The sequence below is a fragment of the Phyllopteryx taeniolatus genome, chromosome 3 (genome assembly GCF_024500385.1).
Source record: "Phyllopteryx taeniolatus isolate TA_2022b chromosome 3, UOR_Ptae_1.2, whole genome shotgun sequence".
NCBI classification, from domain to species: domain Eukaryota; kingdom Metazoa; phylum Chordata; class Actinopteri; order Syngnathiformes; family Syngnathidae; genus Phyllopteryx; species Phyllopteryx taeniolatus.
This window is the reverse complement of record NC_084504.1, coordinates 1,868,517-1,884,736: the sequence shown is the minus strand read 5'-3', so window position 1 is coordinate 1,884,736 and position 16,220 is coordinate 1,868,517. Positions and strand designations below refer to the sequence as shown.

Below are 16,220 nucleotides of genomic sequence, written 5' to 3'. Positions count from 1 at the left end.
ATTTTAAACATTAAAAGATAGTTTGAATTTTGTTTTCACATTTTAGGGTGTTAGTGACAAACCCCAATTCCAATAAAGTTGGGAGGTTGTGTAACACATAAAAACAGAATACAATCATTTGCAAATCCTTTTCAACCTATATTACATTATATTCTCAATGTACAATTGGAGGGAATTCAGGGATTTCATCATTTACTGCCCATAACATCTTCAAAAGATTCAGAGAATCTACTGTATTTTTCAAGGACGTCCCTGCTTATTTCAGCAAGACAATGCCAAGCCACATTCTGCACTTGTTACAACAGCGTGGCTTTGTAGTAAAAGTGTGCGAGTACTAGACTGGCCTGCCAGCAGTCCAGACCTGTCTCAAATTTAAAATGTGTGACGCATTATGAAGCGCAAAATAGAACAACAGAGTAAAGACTGTTGAGAAGTGTCCTCAGTTCCCAAACGCTTATTGAGTGTTGTTATAAGGAAAGGTGATGTAACACAGTGGTAAACATGACCCTGTCCCAGCTTTTTTGGATCGTGTTGCAGCCATAAAATTCTAAGTTAATGATTATTTGCTAAAGACAATAAAGTTTATCAGTTTGAACATTAAATATCTTGTCTTTGTAGTGTATCCAATTAAATATAGCTTGAACATGATTTGCAAATCATTGTATTCTGTTTTTATTTATGTTTAAGACAACGTCCCAGCTTCATTGGAATTGGGGTTGTAGCTTGTTCATGTCGCCTCACTGTAATGGTGAATGACACTTGTAAAAGTGAGCGTCGCGGTGCTGTATCGGAACAAAAATTGGTCCCTTAAAGAAATTTGACGACTGGTGTAGCACACATTCAAGGCTGTCATGGGGGGAATCAAACCTGCACAGTTTCATTGAAAATCAATGTACAGGTATGCTTTCATAAACAGGGAAGTGGAGAACTGCTCCAGCAATTCCCTCTTAGGCTTTGTGAGGCTGTGAGGGAAGGAGACAGAAAGAGAGAGAGTGACAGGAAGGTGAGAAGAGGACCAGATGGTGAGATGCAAGGACCACACTGACACTCTTTTAAAACAGGTGCTCTCCATAGACAAGCTTTCAAACCCTCATGTCATCTAAATGATATCGTTATAGCCAGAAGTCAGATTCCCCCCAGAGAGTATAGATATCCTGCTTCTCCCTTTGGGAGGTGGGGTGAAAATGAATTTAGTGCCCCTCAAGTCATTGAATTTAATTTTTTTTTATCACCCAAAAGCTGTGCTTCATATGTGTCATTGTGCTGTATATAGGATTAGTGAGGATCCTTTCTGCCTGACTGGCTATAGCAGCTCTCAGCAACAAGATGAGGATAATTTCCCCTGCTGAGAAAAGCTCTACTCATCCAGGATGGAACCTTCTTCACACACACACACGCACAAAAAAACGTTCAGAACGGATCATCACTCACAGAGCACAAGCATATTTCAACATGCGCGGCATGTGCCATTGGAAATTCTAAAAGCCGGTTGGAAGAACATTTATTTCCTGTATATAGCTTCAAATTGACTCGTAACACTGGCAAGTTTCACACACAAGAAAGCAAGATGATGAGAAAAATAACCCCCATTCCAACTATATGTTCATCCCCATTGAAGCTCAGTCTTACCAGTTTGAGAGACCATATAAATGTACTTAATTTATGAGTGGCTTGTTGCATTCAGTCTGTCTCATGAGTAGCTTGTTGGATTCAGTCTGTTGAGGTTTTCTTTCTTTCTTTCTTTTTTTTTTTTTTTTTGTCAACTGAAAAGTAACCAGGAATCAAAGGCCAAAATTGAGTTATGGATGTTTGTTTAGTAACAGAGGTTACACAATTTTTTTAAGGTAAATATGTTTTTGGTAATATAGTAGATTAGATGTGATTAGATGACATGGCATATTTGCTATTATTACTATTTCATAATGCCTGTATAATTTTACCCCTGTAAAGTGCTACCAATAAAATCCTGATGCAAAAATTATGTTATATTCACCATGGCAAGTTAGCTGAATATTCATGGTAATATCCTCCATCAGACTGTTCATCGACATCATACAGTATCTGCTAAAGGTCCACATGTGGCTACTAACAAAGCCCTGAACCCAGTGGTGTAGTTGAGGGGGGCACTAGTACTAGTACTACTAGTACTAGTACCACTAGTACCTTTGATGCATAACATTTCAATGAACACAATGACAGATAATTGTGAACAAAGACCTTTCTTCCTTTCTGACGCACACAATGATTCGCCCATGTGTCAAACCACCGCACTGCAATGCCAACTAGTGGTGAGGAGGACTTATTTGATGTCAGATTATTATTATTTTATTGCCTTATCGCTGGAATCGGCAGCCTTTAAAAGTACACGATATATTTAAATAAGGCCGGTATCGGCCCGATAATGATACCTGGTACTCGCTCATCCCTAATGTTAACTATTATTTATGGTGATGGTTAGAAGTATGTGTTTAAATACGCTCTGAATGTTTGAATTGGACTGATTATTAATTTGCATTTTAATAGTCCCATGTTCACATATACTTATTCAGGTTGTGAAACTACATAAATGGGAGTTACTGACCCTGTTCTCAAGTGTTTCGTAGGTTTCAGAGGATTTTCAAATTTCAAATTGAAACCTGGCACTCTTTAAGTTTTGCGGATTACTGGGGTAGTGTTTGATTCAAAATGTCACAAAATGGAAAAAAACCAAAAAAAAAGTTCAGTTTTTGTAATCGCAAGCTGACAGACAAGAAAGTCTTGTTTTGATTAAAACACAAAGAAAATGTGTCTGCTTTCATGGAGGACATCAGAAAGTATTGCCATTTGAGAGAATTTGGACTAAATTGTAAAAAATTATTTTTAAATGGTCCAAAACATTTTCACTACCTTTCCGTTGGACATTTTATTACTGGCTACTTATGCTTTACTGTCATTGTGTTTTACTTTAACCAAAGTTTGATTATTTAATTCATCACGTAATTAATAACATGTAAATATACTTTGATGAATTGAATTGCATGTCGTCAAATTTCTTCTTACAAAATCTATGCATCTTACAATTGTACTTGAGAAATGTCATGTCAGAGAATTATATAAAGCACAGCTATCAAACTCAAGGCCGGAGGATTAGATCTGGCCCGCCACATCATTTTATGTGGCCCGCAAAAGCCAATCATGTGCGCCAACTTTCATGATTATTGCTCAACTCTGTACCAAATTTTCAAATTCTCATAAATAATTACATTGAGATATTTTAAGCATTTGTTGTTATCAAAACTCTTTTTACAGGAATTTTAACAATAGTTGACCACACTATTATCCTTTACTTTTCATTTTAAAACTAATTATCCATGAATTGGTTGGGTATAAGTAATATTATGAGGAGCTGGTAAAACAACTATATGGTTTCACAGTCATAACAGCCCTCTGAGGGAAACCATAACTAGAATGTGGCCTGTGACAAAAATTACGTTGACACCCCTGATTTAAAGGATATTTGTATTCTCAACAACTACTTAACCCCCCTGTAGTCAGTAGTCACGATGGTGTAAACTTTCCTTTACTTTCTTCAACCGTTTATATTGGGTTATGAGTTGGATTATGTTTGCTTGGACCTGGGGAAAGCGTGACCCCCCCTCCCTCCCCCCTCTGAAATTGAGCTGAGGCTGTCCCATTTCAGTTACTGCTTTCATGTCCTTAAATGCTATGTTAATGTTGGGTGTGCCTTCACTCTTATCTCACTTACTATTGGCTCGCTGCTACAATTAGCAGCTAATGGACCACAAACACCCCACCACCCCCATCCATCTCTCCACCCTTTTCTCCCAACCTATCCCTCTCCTCTCTCTCTCTCTCTCTCTCTCTCTCTCTCTCTCTCTCTCTCTCTCTCTCTCTCTCCAGCCTTGAGGCATCCCGTTTCAGCTCTTTCGCTTTCAGTCACAATGCTGTGAAGAGGGTGAATGGGTGGGGGGCGTTTAAAAGAGAGCAGTAAGTGGGAGTGGAGTCTGACCGCAGAGGGTCCACTGTTTAAGAGAAAGGGAATTCTCGCTTTCATTTGCTTTCTCTCTCTCTCTTTCTTTCTCTCTCTCTCGCTCATTTTAGACACTCTCTCTCTCTCTCTCTCTCACCCTCTCTCAATCTCTCTCTCTCTCTGTCTTTTCTCACTGGCTGCACAACATCAGCCAGCTCTCTAGGTAGACTCCAGTAAACACTCAAAGAGAGGAGAGAGAAGCAAGAAGATGACAAAGCTGTCAGTGCTCTGAGAGGTGCAGACTGCTGATAACAGGCTTGGCTGATAAGCTGCTGTTCACTTCTACTTGGGCAAAGATTCACAGATCGGAGAAGAGCCGGTGGGCATTGTGCAGGAGGTAAGTCACCTTCTTTACCTGTATGCAACCATGACATCGGTCAAGAAAAAAAACTGATTGACTTAATTAGGAGAAGACAAATATATTTGCAAAGTTGGACACATTTCACAGCTGTGACCACAGAATTTCATATTTGTTTCCCCACTTCTGTGTAGATTAATATTAAAACTTTTTTTTGCCAATGTTCGTCTATTTTTTCAATTAAGAAGTTTTTCTACTTGCTTGCTTCCTTGCTGAGAGAGTATTGTGTCTTATGTGTAATGGTGTAATTAGCAAAGATTGATATATGGCTCCATTATTCAAATATTAGTACATTGTATTTTCTGTCAATTACCAGCTAATTGGCCACTCGTTTGGACTATGTGGTAACTATGACTTATGCTCTTGGGGCAGGGAAGAATGTTGAATGTATCTGTTGCAAAAAGAGACTTCAGTCATCTGTTTTTTTATGTTATAACCAAGTGAGGACTCTAGCTGCATACACATTGGTGGCAACTGTTTACTGATCAACTTTTTCATCTTTGTCTTGTCGTCGGAAAAGGCGTTGTCTGGAAGGTGAAAAGTAGCTGTGACAGTAGCTATGTATGTCGTACATTAGCTGATGGTTTGGTGAAAAATCAGAGGGTGCTACTGTAGGTGCGTGGGTGTGTGTGTGTGTGTGTGTGCGCGCGTGTGTGTTTTGTGAGTATGCGCGTGTGTGTGTGCGTGCGCCTGTGTGCCCAAGTGTGTGTTCTGCTTGCCAGAGTAGGTCCAGATGTATACTTTATGGTACATGGCAGCAGACAGTAGGCTTGTGTAACCCAGGAAACAGACAGCTGCTTTACATTAGATGCTGCCGGTTGGTTCCTCTCTCAGATCTCCAGCATGGACACTGCAGGCTGTAAACTGGCAGCTTCACGGACACACACACACACACACACACACACACACACACACACACTGACTGTTCCTTCGGTGTAATTCCGTATCTCCTATTTGCGCATCTGCAGCATTTGTTAGTTACTTCAGTCCCAGGGGGAGAATGCGAAATGGGAAGCAGGCATGTTTGTAAAATATTTGAATTGTTAAACAAACTATGGGTATTTGTCAGTTTATGTGTACATACATTTTTGAATTTTATGTTGTACATTTTAGTTCAGTCGTCACTCATGGTGTAGTGGTACACTCGCCTGACTTTGGTGCGGGCAGCGTGGGTTCAGTTCCCACTACAGTGACGGTGTGAATGTGGGTGCGAATGGTTGTCTGTGTCTACATTTGCCCTGCCACTGACTGGCGCCCAGTTCAGGGTGTAGTCCGCCTTTCGTCCCAAGTCAGCTGGGATGGGCTCCAGCGCCCCGCGACCCTAACCAGGATAAGTGCTGTTGAAAATGGATGGATGGATACATTTTAGTTCAAATTGTAATTTATCAGAGCAGTGTCCACTGTGGTCAGAGGGCACCATACGATGACGCTGATGGTAATCTGGGTACAAATCCAGACAAGTCATACCTGACAATTTAAAGTCAGCAGGTCTTAGACAACCTATATTTGCAAAAGAACATTATATTTTATATGACATTGCTGTCATCTATTGTGAATATATGCAACATAGTCATTAATGTTTTCATTTGTCCGTATAACTTTTCTTTCTAGCTTTTGTTTTAGTATTAATGTTCGAAAGGCAAAATTCCTTATTAAAAGACATTTTTGAACATTTTAATGAAGCGTTATTTGAGGCACTTTTATTATAGCTCGACTACCCTGAAGCTGTTTGCGTAAAGTTAAGAGAGCTACAAGTTTGAGCCTTTGGGAGAAGAATTATCATAAGAAGTGATGGAAGAGACGCACAAGATACCAGAGTATTGTGTGCTGCATGCTAATTATGTATAATGAGGAAATCCAAATACAAGAAAAGAGCATGTCAGTGTTTGTCAGCTGCAAATCGAAGCTAAGTGAGGTGTTTGTACAATTAATCTGAAATTCCCCTCAGATATATCTTCTCCAATTTCACGGCATTATTTTTAATTAATACCATCTCAGGTCTCTTCTTACATTGTGATACCTGCAGTGCAGCCTATGCGCTATTCATTCATAGGTGGTCTTTTATGATTGTTTAGCTACACGTGAGTAGCCACTGTCAGACAGTGACACGCAGCGTAACGACGAGTGGGAAATGGGCCATTGTTTGGACAGCTGTTAGCTCCCTATGCCCCGTGCCCTACAAAGCTCTATGAGCAGACGGTTTTAACCCCACTTAGTTCCTTGACTGGTGATGGAGCACAAACAGTAATTGTAGATATTCATGACAACTCATGATTGGAAAGACCTAGGAGTGATGAGATACAATGACCCTTATGAAGAAAATCCATACATTTCCATACACATTTTGGGGCATTCTTTAAAATATAAGCTAACTTGATGTCATTTATGGTGAGGTTCTTTGGATAATTTCACCTGGACTATACTGTTGCTGTAAATATAACCACCTGTGAACCAGATGGCTCCCAAAAAAAAAAAAAGAGTATACCACAAGACACAAACAACTGTAAACTTCAGATGAAATCTTCATAGTGGAGCCTCTCTTATTTGTGTTTATTGGTAAAATTGTCAGTCTGTCAGAATGTGCTTGATCAATCAGAAATGGGGTATCCGCTGTCTTCATTCATTCATTCATTTTCCGTTCCGCTTATCCTCACTAGGGTCCCGGGCGTGTTGGCGCCTATCCCAGCTATCGTCAGGCGAGAGGCGGGGTACACCCTGAGCTGGTCGCCAGCCAGTCGCAGGGCACAGATAAACAAACGACCATTCGCACTCACATTAACACCTACGGGCAATTTAGAGTCTTCAGTCAACCCACCATGCATGTTTTTGTGATGTGGGAGGAAACCGGAGTACCCGGAGAAAACCCACCCAGGCACGAGGAGAACATGCAAACTCCACACAGGCGAGGCCGGATTTGAACCCGGGTCCTCAGAACCGTGAGGCAGATGTGCTAACCAGTCTCACAACGTGCCGCCTTTGCTGTCTTCAGTGTATACTTATTATTGTATAATGACTCAATGAGAAATATTATTCTGCCTTACAGGAACCGGGAACATTTCCAACCTCTGATAATATAAGTGGAGTGGAAAGCTACCCTGTAGAATTTTTACTTACGAACACACTTTTAAAAAAATGCAACAAAAAAATATATTTATCTGTATTTATTGCTTATGCATTAATACGATTATCTCTGCAGGTACATTAGTTTGTAAACATATTGCTATAGTCTCTCTGCAAGTTATTTAAAAATTATTAAAATACTGTAATACTTATGGTCAAGACTGTCAAAAATATTTGCATTGTAGTCAGTACAATTGACAGATCATCGATTCATACATCATTGACTTCATTTGAGAGTGCCCATGAGTTTATCCTCGCATGACTTTGGGTTTAAAAGAAGAGTACAGTGGAACTGCATTTCCAGACAAACACACGTAGATCAGCCCCCAGCATCCAAAAATGTATCTCTGTGTTTAAACCATCCCAGACGCCTTGTAATGTTCCTCTGATGCTAATGTGTAAAGTCTTGAAGCAATGGTATTCAGGACGGATTTGTATTGGTCAGCCCACCGCCAACAGATGAACACACGTGTTAAACTCTTCACTGTTCCTCCACCGGTAATCTCACACAATGTATACACCACATGGATCTTGAAAGGATGGGGCTCCTTTTGAAAGGGGCAAAGAACTTCAATTAGAAAAAAAAATCCAATGGAAGCCAATGAGCAGCAGACTTGAGGCACTAGGGTCATTAGACTCACACAAGTGTCTGAATGCATGACACTCCCAATTGGGACACGCAACACACTTTGGGCTTTCATCACCGACAAGGACTAACAGATGTCCCAGTATCACTGCCAACTCACTCATCGCCTTTCTAGAAGAAAAGAGAATTACTCCTGCTATCTCATTTGAATGGAAGTCAGGAACAGGTGTTCAATAATAAATGCTAAAAATACACTGTAAAATGTAAAATATGAAATCCTTCCACCGTCTATATCATGAATTCATTAGAGTGTGTGTGGATTGTGGCATTTTCTTTTGCAGAGTTTCAAATGGTTCTTTTGGTAAGTAGCTAGAAAGATGAAATGGGTCAGTGAGTATATTCAGTGATGGGATCTCTCAGCTTGTCAATCATTTGAGTCACACTGTAGGACTTTTCACACAAATCTATAGTATATCACTCCCCGATGCCACTCACGCCCTAAATACACTTGTCTGAGCTTAGAAGGTCATAGAAGTTCCAACTTCTCTGAGATTCATGCATCTGATTATTATGTGAAGGAATGCCGAGGTGTCCGTTTAGACAAGCCTTACAACATCACCTTACGTCATTAGCACGTTTCAATAGGCAGCCAGGTACATGCCAGAGTTTTATATAAATTATAGTGCAATGCGAAAGCTGGTTGGAGGAGTGGAGAGAGCAAAGATCTACGCAAAACAACAAAACAGCAGGTGGATGTGTAAATGCTGCGCACAATGCTGCCAAGCCTCCGCACCACACAGAGGAAAGACTAATAAAGCAGAATCCTATACTGTTAAAAAGATGATGAACAATGACTTGCATCCAACCCCTCCATCTGGACCCAGTGAGACCAGAAGCTGTAGACGGAAGCACTGCAGGAGAAGAGCCACAAAGAATATTGATGGGCCTCACAGCGAGAAGTCATCCAAATAACAATACAATACAAACGGGATTGAGCTCTCATTGCGGCACGGTTGACCTGGTGAGCACTGTCATCCGCTTTACATCCTCCATATTGTACTGTCAAAGTCGAAAATTGTTTTTCCTTGAAGAAATAATTTCGGGGCGATGCTATCAGTCAGGCATTTTAACTGAAGCTCTTGATCACTCCAGCAGGCCAATGAGGGCTCAGTCTTGGCAGTGACTTTCCGTACAGTGTTTCTCCTGCATGGATCCAGTGTGTTCGGTTCTTATCAGCTATGAGCAAATTAATCCCCACTACTCCCTTGTTATCTGCGTCGTCAAACCCAATGGGGTCAGAGCTTAGAGTCGATGAGAGTAGCCTCAGTTCGATGGGATCTGTCGACGCCATTCCCTCTCCTCTCATAATTCGTTCGGCAAGTCAAACCATTAATAATACGTTATCCTAAGACGAAACATGATAGCAGACCGGCACGTGCACACATAAACCCCAAGTGGTGATCAAGCGCCTGCCCTTTTGCTTTGGATGATTTTTTATCATTCACCAACATTTAAAAAAAATAAAAATTACCCTCTCAGCCATCAATTCCATCCAAAGTGGTTTGATGTTTGAGGGGCATTTATTTGAGTCCTTGAAATAATTGTATATATGCTCCCACCTTAATTTATATGGGGTTAACCAGAGGCACCTTTAATGGTGGCAGATGTGTGGCAACCCCCATTTGACATAAATTAGAATGTGACTGCTTAATTCTGAACACAGCCACATTCCCATTTATAAGAGGAGTGTGCACTTGTGCAACCACATTATCTCAGTTTTTTACTTTTACTTCCCCTCTCTAAATGATTTTTTTTTTCCAATTGAGTAGTACAGGAGCGGCACGGTGGATGACTGGTTAGAGCGTAGGCCTCACAGTTCTGAGGACTGGTGTTCAAATCCCGGCCCCGCCTGTGTGGAGTTTGCATGTTCTCCCCGTGCCTGCGTGGGTTCTCTCCGAGCACTCCGGTTTCCTCCCACATCCCAAAAACATGCGTGGTGGGTTAATTGAAGACTCTAAATTGCCCGTAGGTGTGAATGTGAGTGCGAATGGTTGTTTGTTTATGTGTGCCCTGCGATTGGCTGGCAACCAGTTCAGGGTGTACCCCGCCTCCTGCCCGATGATAGCTGGGATAGGCTCCAGCACTCCCGTGATGAAGCGCACTTCTAATGGAAACTATGACCGCTGTGAATGGCTTCATTTTTTTTAAAAATCGTAATTATTGAAGAGACAATCAGTGAGTTAGCTGTCACTATTCCTTATCTTTCCTGTTAATTTCCTTTTCAGGGAGTCGAAGCACAGTCATATTCTCCAACAATGCATCACTTTGTCCAAGAACACACCAGTGATCCTTTTGATGCAGGTGTCAATGGTTCTTGTAGTTCAGCAAAACAGCGACAGCCACATCTGTCATAACAGGCAGTAAGAGAAAATATCATGTGCCCTCCAAAGCGTGCGGTGATAAAATGTTAAAAACCTTTTCTGAGAAGCAGCATTAAATTAAGCCATCAATCGCGATGGAGCAGTCGACTCAAGCTATAGTTCTCTTCCTGGAAATTAATTTCTGTGTTTGATTATCATAACTCACAGTTGTAGTGCTGTCCTCAGCAACTCGCTATCTCTCCAGCTATGACCTTGGTAGAGATGCAGGAGCCAAATCAATGCTCACCTGCTCTAGCTGCAGGTTTCTTTCACCTTACCAGGCACGTTGACCGCGGTAGATATATTTATCAGCAAATCTGTATTTAGGGGGGAAACGGCATTGCTCTTCAAGTTATGGTCAGAGGCAGTAATGTATTTATTTGTATTTGTCCATCACTGTATGATGCCATCTCAAGGTGAAAGGAGCGCTGGGCAATAATCCTGCATTCAGTCATAACTGTGACCCAGATTGGGATTCCATACCATTGAAGATAACTGAGTTTCTGTCATGGGCGACCTACAAAACAAGAGAAATTCTTCAGAAACTAAAAGAAAACGTGCATCCGATCAGATCTGTCCATAATACATCCAGGGAGTTGGGTTGCTGTTGTATTCACTGAATATTTATAGCCTTGACACACCGAGTGGGTTGTGTTGCTTCATTTTTCAGTTTGTTTGTTGTCAAATTATCAAGCAGCTGCTGTGCAGACTTAGCTACTGATAATTTGGAAATACATTTTATTTTTAAAAAATAGTAAAAATACTTGGGTCAGATATGTATTAATTTGACAATGTATTGATTATTGTGGTTGTATTTTGTTGCTACAATAAAAGGCAAAATATTACACACAATAGTAGTACAGTTGTACATATATTGCTAGCTACAAACACTATAATAAATATATTGTTAATCTCTCTAGCGGTTTAAAAGAGAACTCTAAACTGAACATTATTATATTTATAAAGGAAAATTAATAATATTAACTAGGTAATTGATCTCATTTACTTGTGCAAGTTGTCATCATGCTCAGTTTATCCATTGCAGAATGCTTGCAGCGCAATATCTTATAATATCTTATCTAATTTATGTTGGACCTGCCATATGAGAAATTCTCACTAACCTACTAAGACCAATGTGCGAGCATGTGGGACTGGCGGAGTTTGAGAGAAATTCTCACTTTTGCTTGTATTATTAATAATGACCTGCCTGGCAGGGAGAATACAAAGTTATATCCAAAGGATGCTACAGCATGATATGTGAGAGTGCTACAGACCATTTTGGACGTGAAGCATGTGATCACATGTGATTACAATTCAACACTTACACAAGATGCATGTTCCTTCAGGGACAGACAGGGTAATTATTTGCAAATGTGTTTGAAGTGGTTTACATTACAGTATATTGATGTTAAATGTTGATGACAGATTTATATATGATCCACACGTGAAAGAGAATTCACATTTATTGAGATAGGGCTGTGTGAGGGAAACAGTTATCCATCCATCCATTTTTTGTACCGCTTACAGAAAGGGTCGCGGGCGTGCTGGAGCCTGTCCCGGCTATCTTCAGGCGAGAGGCGGGGTTCACTCTGAACTGGTCGCCAGCCAATGGCAGGGCTCATAGAAACAAACAACCATTCGCACTCACATTCACACCTAAGAGCAATTTTAGAGTCTTCAATCAACCTCCCATGCATGTTTTTGGGTGTGGGAGGAAACCGGAGTACCCGGAGAAAAGCCATGCAGGCACGGGGAGGACATGCAAACGCCACGCAGACGGGGCCGGGATTTGAACCCCGGTCCTCAGAACTGTGAGGCAGGTGTGCTAACCAATCGTCCACCGTGCCGCCGAAAAGAGGGATGTTTCCACAAAATTTCATGTGGTTATCTATCTCTCAGTGATCTGAGGATCCCCATTGTCTTGTTTTACAAATTTGTTCTTTGAACACTTGCGAGCTAAATAAAAAATTTAAAAAAAAAACACATTTGATATCCATCAATATGCACCTCGATACAATGTTAACACATTGCTGCATACCTGAGGAGGATTTGCACATTTGACCACCAAACACCAGGTATGAAGTAATGGTGCACGCTTTGCTATCTCTTATTTCAATAGCATTCTATTCAGCAAATGCCCCAGTTTTGTTTGTGTATGTATTGTTGCTCATGGGAAAATGGAGCATAAGGTAAAAAATGTGCACGTCTTATTATATCTAAAAAAAAAAAAAAAAAAAAAATAGATGTATTGGCTGATTGGTAGGAATGGGGTGTGAAATTTAAAAATTGTTTTAACAACTATGGTAATAGGCTTGAAGTCTCACCACCTCTATACAAGTCGTCAAATTTAGTGAGATTTCCATATTATGTTGACGCTGTCAAATTAGGTTGATGTAAAGACAGAGGACATTCAGAGTTTTAAATGATAAGGGCCAGAAACCTGGCCCCAGTAAACAAAAATGTGCTATTATTATAATGCTTATTCTGTCAGGTTATAATAGACATCTATAATTTCCTAGCAGAAGACTATGTCCCCCCTCCTTGAGCCGTCACCTTGTCGTGGTGGAGGGGTTTGTGTGTCCCAGTGATCCTAGGAGCTAAGTTGTCTGGGGCTTTATGCCCCTGGCAGGGTCACCCATGACAAACAGGTCCTAGGTGAGGGACCAGACAAAGCACAGCTCAAAGACCCCTAATGATGACGACAAACAATGGACTCCCTTTGCCCGGACGCGGGCCACCGGGGCCCCCCACTGGAGCCATGCCTGGTGGTGGGGCTTGAAGGCGAGCGCCTGGTGGCCGGGCCTGCACCCATGGGGCCCGGCCGGGCACAGCCCAAAAGGGTAACGTGGGTCCCCCTTCCCATGGGCTCACCACCTGTGGGAGGGGCCATAGGGGTCGGGTGCAGTGTGAGCTGGGCGGTGGCCGAAGGCGGTGGCCGAAGGCGGGGACCTTGGCGAGCCGATCCCCGGCTACAGAAGCTGGCTCGAGGGACGTGGAATGTCACCTCTCTGGCAGGGAAGGAGCCCGAGCTGGTGTCTGAGGTCGAGAAGTTCCGACTCGATATAGTCGGACTCGCCTCCACACACACCTTGGGCTCTGGTACCAGTCCTCTCGAGAGGGGTTGGACTCTCTTCCACTCTGGAGTTGCCCATGGTGAGAGGCGCCGAGCAGGTGTGGGTATACTTATTGCCCCCCGGCTCGGCGCCTGTACGTTGGGGTTCACCCCGGTGGACGAGAGGGTAGCCTCCCTCCGCCTTCGGGTGGGGGGACGGGTCCTGACTGTTGTTTGTGCCTATGCACCAAACAGCAGTTCAGAGTACCCACCCTTTTTGGAGTCCTTGGAGGGGGTGCTGGAGAGCGCTCCCGCTGGGGACTCCATTGTTCTGTTGGGGGACTTCAATGCTCACGTGGGCAATGACAGTGAGACCTGGAAGGGCGCGATTGGGAGGAACGGCCCCCCCGATCAGAACCCGAGCGGTGTTCTGTTATTGGACTTCTGTGCTCGTCACGGATTGTCCATAACGAACACCATGTTCAAGCATAAGGGTGTCCACATGTGCACTTGGCACCAGGACACCCTAGGTCGCAGTTTGATGATCGACTTTGTGGTCGTGTCATCGGACTTGCGGCCGCATGTCTTGGACACTCGGGTGAAGAGAGGGGCGGAGCTGTCAACTGATCACCACCTAGTGGTGAGTTGGCTCCGATGGTGGGGGAAGATGCCGGTCCGACGTGGCAGGCCCAAACGTATTGTGAGGGTCTGCTGGGAACGTCTGGCAGAATCCCCTGTCAGAAGGAATTTCAACTCCCACCTCCGACAGAACTTTGCTCATGTTCCGGGGGAGGCGGGGGACATCGAGTCCGAGTGGACCATGTTCCGCGCCTCCATTGCTGAGGCGGCCGACCGGAGCTGTGGGCGTAAGGTGGTCGGTGCCTGTCGTGGCGGCAATCCCCGAACCCGTTGGTGGACACCAACGGTGAGGGATGCCGTCAAGCTGAAGAAGGAGTCCTATCGGGCCTTTTTGGCCTGTGGGACTCCTGAGGCAGCTGATGGGTACCGGCTGGCCAAGCGGAATGCAGCTCTGGTGGTCGCTGAAGCAGAAACCCGGGCATGGAAGGAGTTCGGTGAGGCCATGGAGAAAGACTTCCGGACGGCTTCGAGGAAATTCTGGTCCACCATCCGACGTCTCAGGAGAGGAAAGCAGTGCACCACCAACACTGTGTATAGTGGGGATGGGGCGCTGCTGACCTCGACTCGGGACGTTGTGAGTCGGTGGGGAGAATACTTCGAAGACCTCCTCAATTCCGCCGACACGCCTTCCCATGGGGAAGCAGAGTGTGGGTTCTCTGAGGCGGGCTCTCCTATCTCTGGGTTTGAGGTCACCGAGGTAGTTAAAAAGCTCCTCGGTGGCAGGGCCCCGGGGGTGGATGAGATTCGCCCGGAGTTCCTAAAGGCTCTGGATGTTGTGGGGCTGTCCTGGTTGACACGCCTCTGCAACATCGCGTGGACATCGGGGACAGTGCCTCTGGATTGGCAGACTGGGGTGGTGGTCCCCCTTTTTAAGAAGGGGGACCGGAGGGTGTGTTCCAACTACAGGGGGATCACACTGCTCAGCCTCCCTGGTAAGGTCTATTCAGGGGTGCTGGAGAGGAGGGTCCATCGGGAAGTCGAATCTCAGATTCAGGAGGAGCAGTGTGGTTTTCGTCCTGGCCATGGAACAGTGGACCAGCTCTACACCCTTGGCAGGGTCCTCGAGGGTGCATGGGAGTTCGCCCAACCAGTCTACATGTGTTTTGTGGACTTGGAGAAGGCGTTCGACCGTGTCCCTCGGGGAGTCCTATGGAGAGTGCTTCGGGAGTATGGGGTACCGAACCCCCTGATACGGGCTGTTCGGTCCCTGTACGACCGGAGTCAGAGTTTGGTCCGCATATCCGGCAGTAAGTCGGACTTGTTCCCGGTGAGGGTTGGACTCCGCCAAGGCTGCCCTTTGTCGCCGATTCTGTTCATAACTTTTATGGACAGAATTTCAAGGCGCAGCCAAGGCGTAGAGGGGGTCCGGTTTGGTGGCCTCAGTATTGCATCTCTGCTTTTTGCAGATGATGTGGTTCTGTTGGCTTCATCAAGCCGTGACCTCCAACTCTCATTGGAGCAGTTCGCAGAGTGTGAAGCACCTCCAAATCTGAGACCATGGTCCTCAGTCAGAAAAGGGTGGCATGCCTTCTCCAGGTCGGGGATGAGATCCTGCCCCAAGTGGAGGAATTCAAGTATCTTGGGGTCTTGTTCACGAGTGAGGGAAGAATGGAACGGGAGATCGACAGGCGAATCGGTGCAGCGTCTGCAGTGATGCGGACTTTGTATCGGTCCGTTGTGGTAAAGAAAGAGCTAAGCCGAAAGGCGAAGCTCTCAATTTACCGGTCGATCTTCGTTCCTACCCTCACCTATGGTCATGAGCTGTGATTCGTGACCGAAAGAACAAGATCCCGGATAGAAGCGGCCGAAATGAGTTTCCTCCGCAGGGTGTCCGGGCTCTCCCTTAGAGATAGGGTGAGAAGCTCGGTCATCCGGGAGGATCTCAGAGTAGAGCCGCTGCTCTTCCGCATTGAGAGGAGCCAGATGAGGTGGCTGGGGCATCTGATTCGGATGCCTCCCGGACGCCTCCCTGGTGAGGTGTTCCGGGCATGTCCCACCGGGAGGAGACCCCAGGG

The 16,220-nt window shown here is 44.2% G+C and overlaps 1 protein-coding gene across 4 annotated transcripts in view; it reads left to right on the top strand.

The window, feature by feature from the left end:
- tncb (tenascin Cb) overlaps nucleotides 1–16,220 on the top strand; it is a 129,346-nt gene that overhangs the window by 59,136 nt on the left and 53,990 nt on the right. For 3 of the 4 annotated variants that reach the window (XM_061766379.1, XM_061766381.1, XM_061766382.1), the window contains exon 2: nucleotides 4,102–4,367. The gene's annotated coding sequence lies outside the window, so the exon portion shown is untranslated. The remainder of the gene's footprint in view (nucleotides 1–4,101; nucleotides 4,368–16,220) is intronic. The other variant, XM_061766380.1, reaches the window with a different exon arrangement.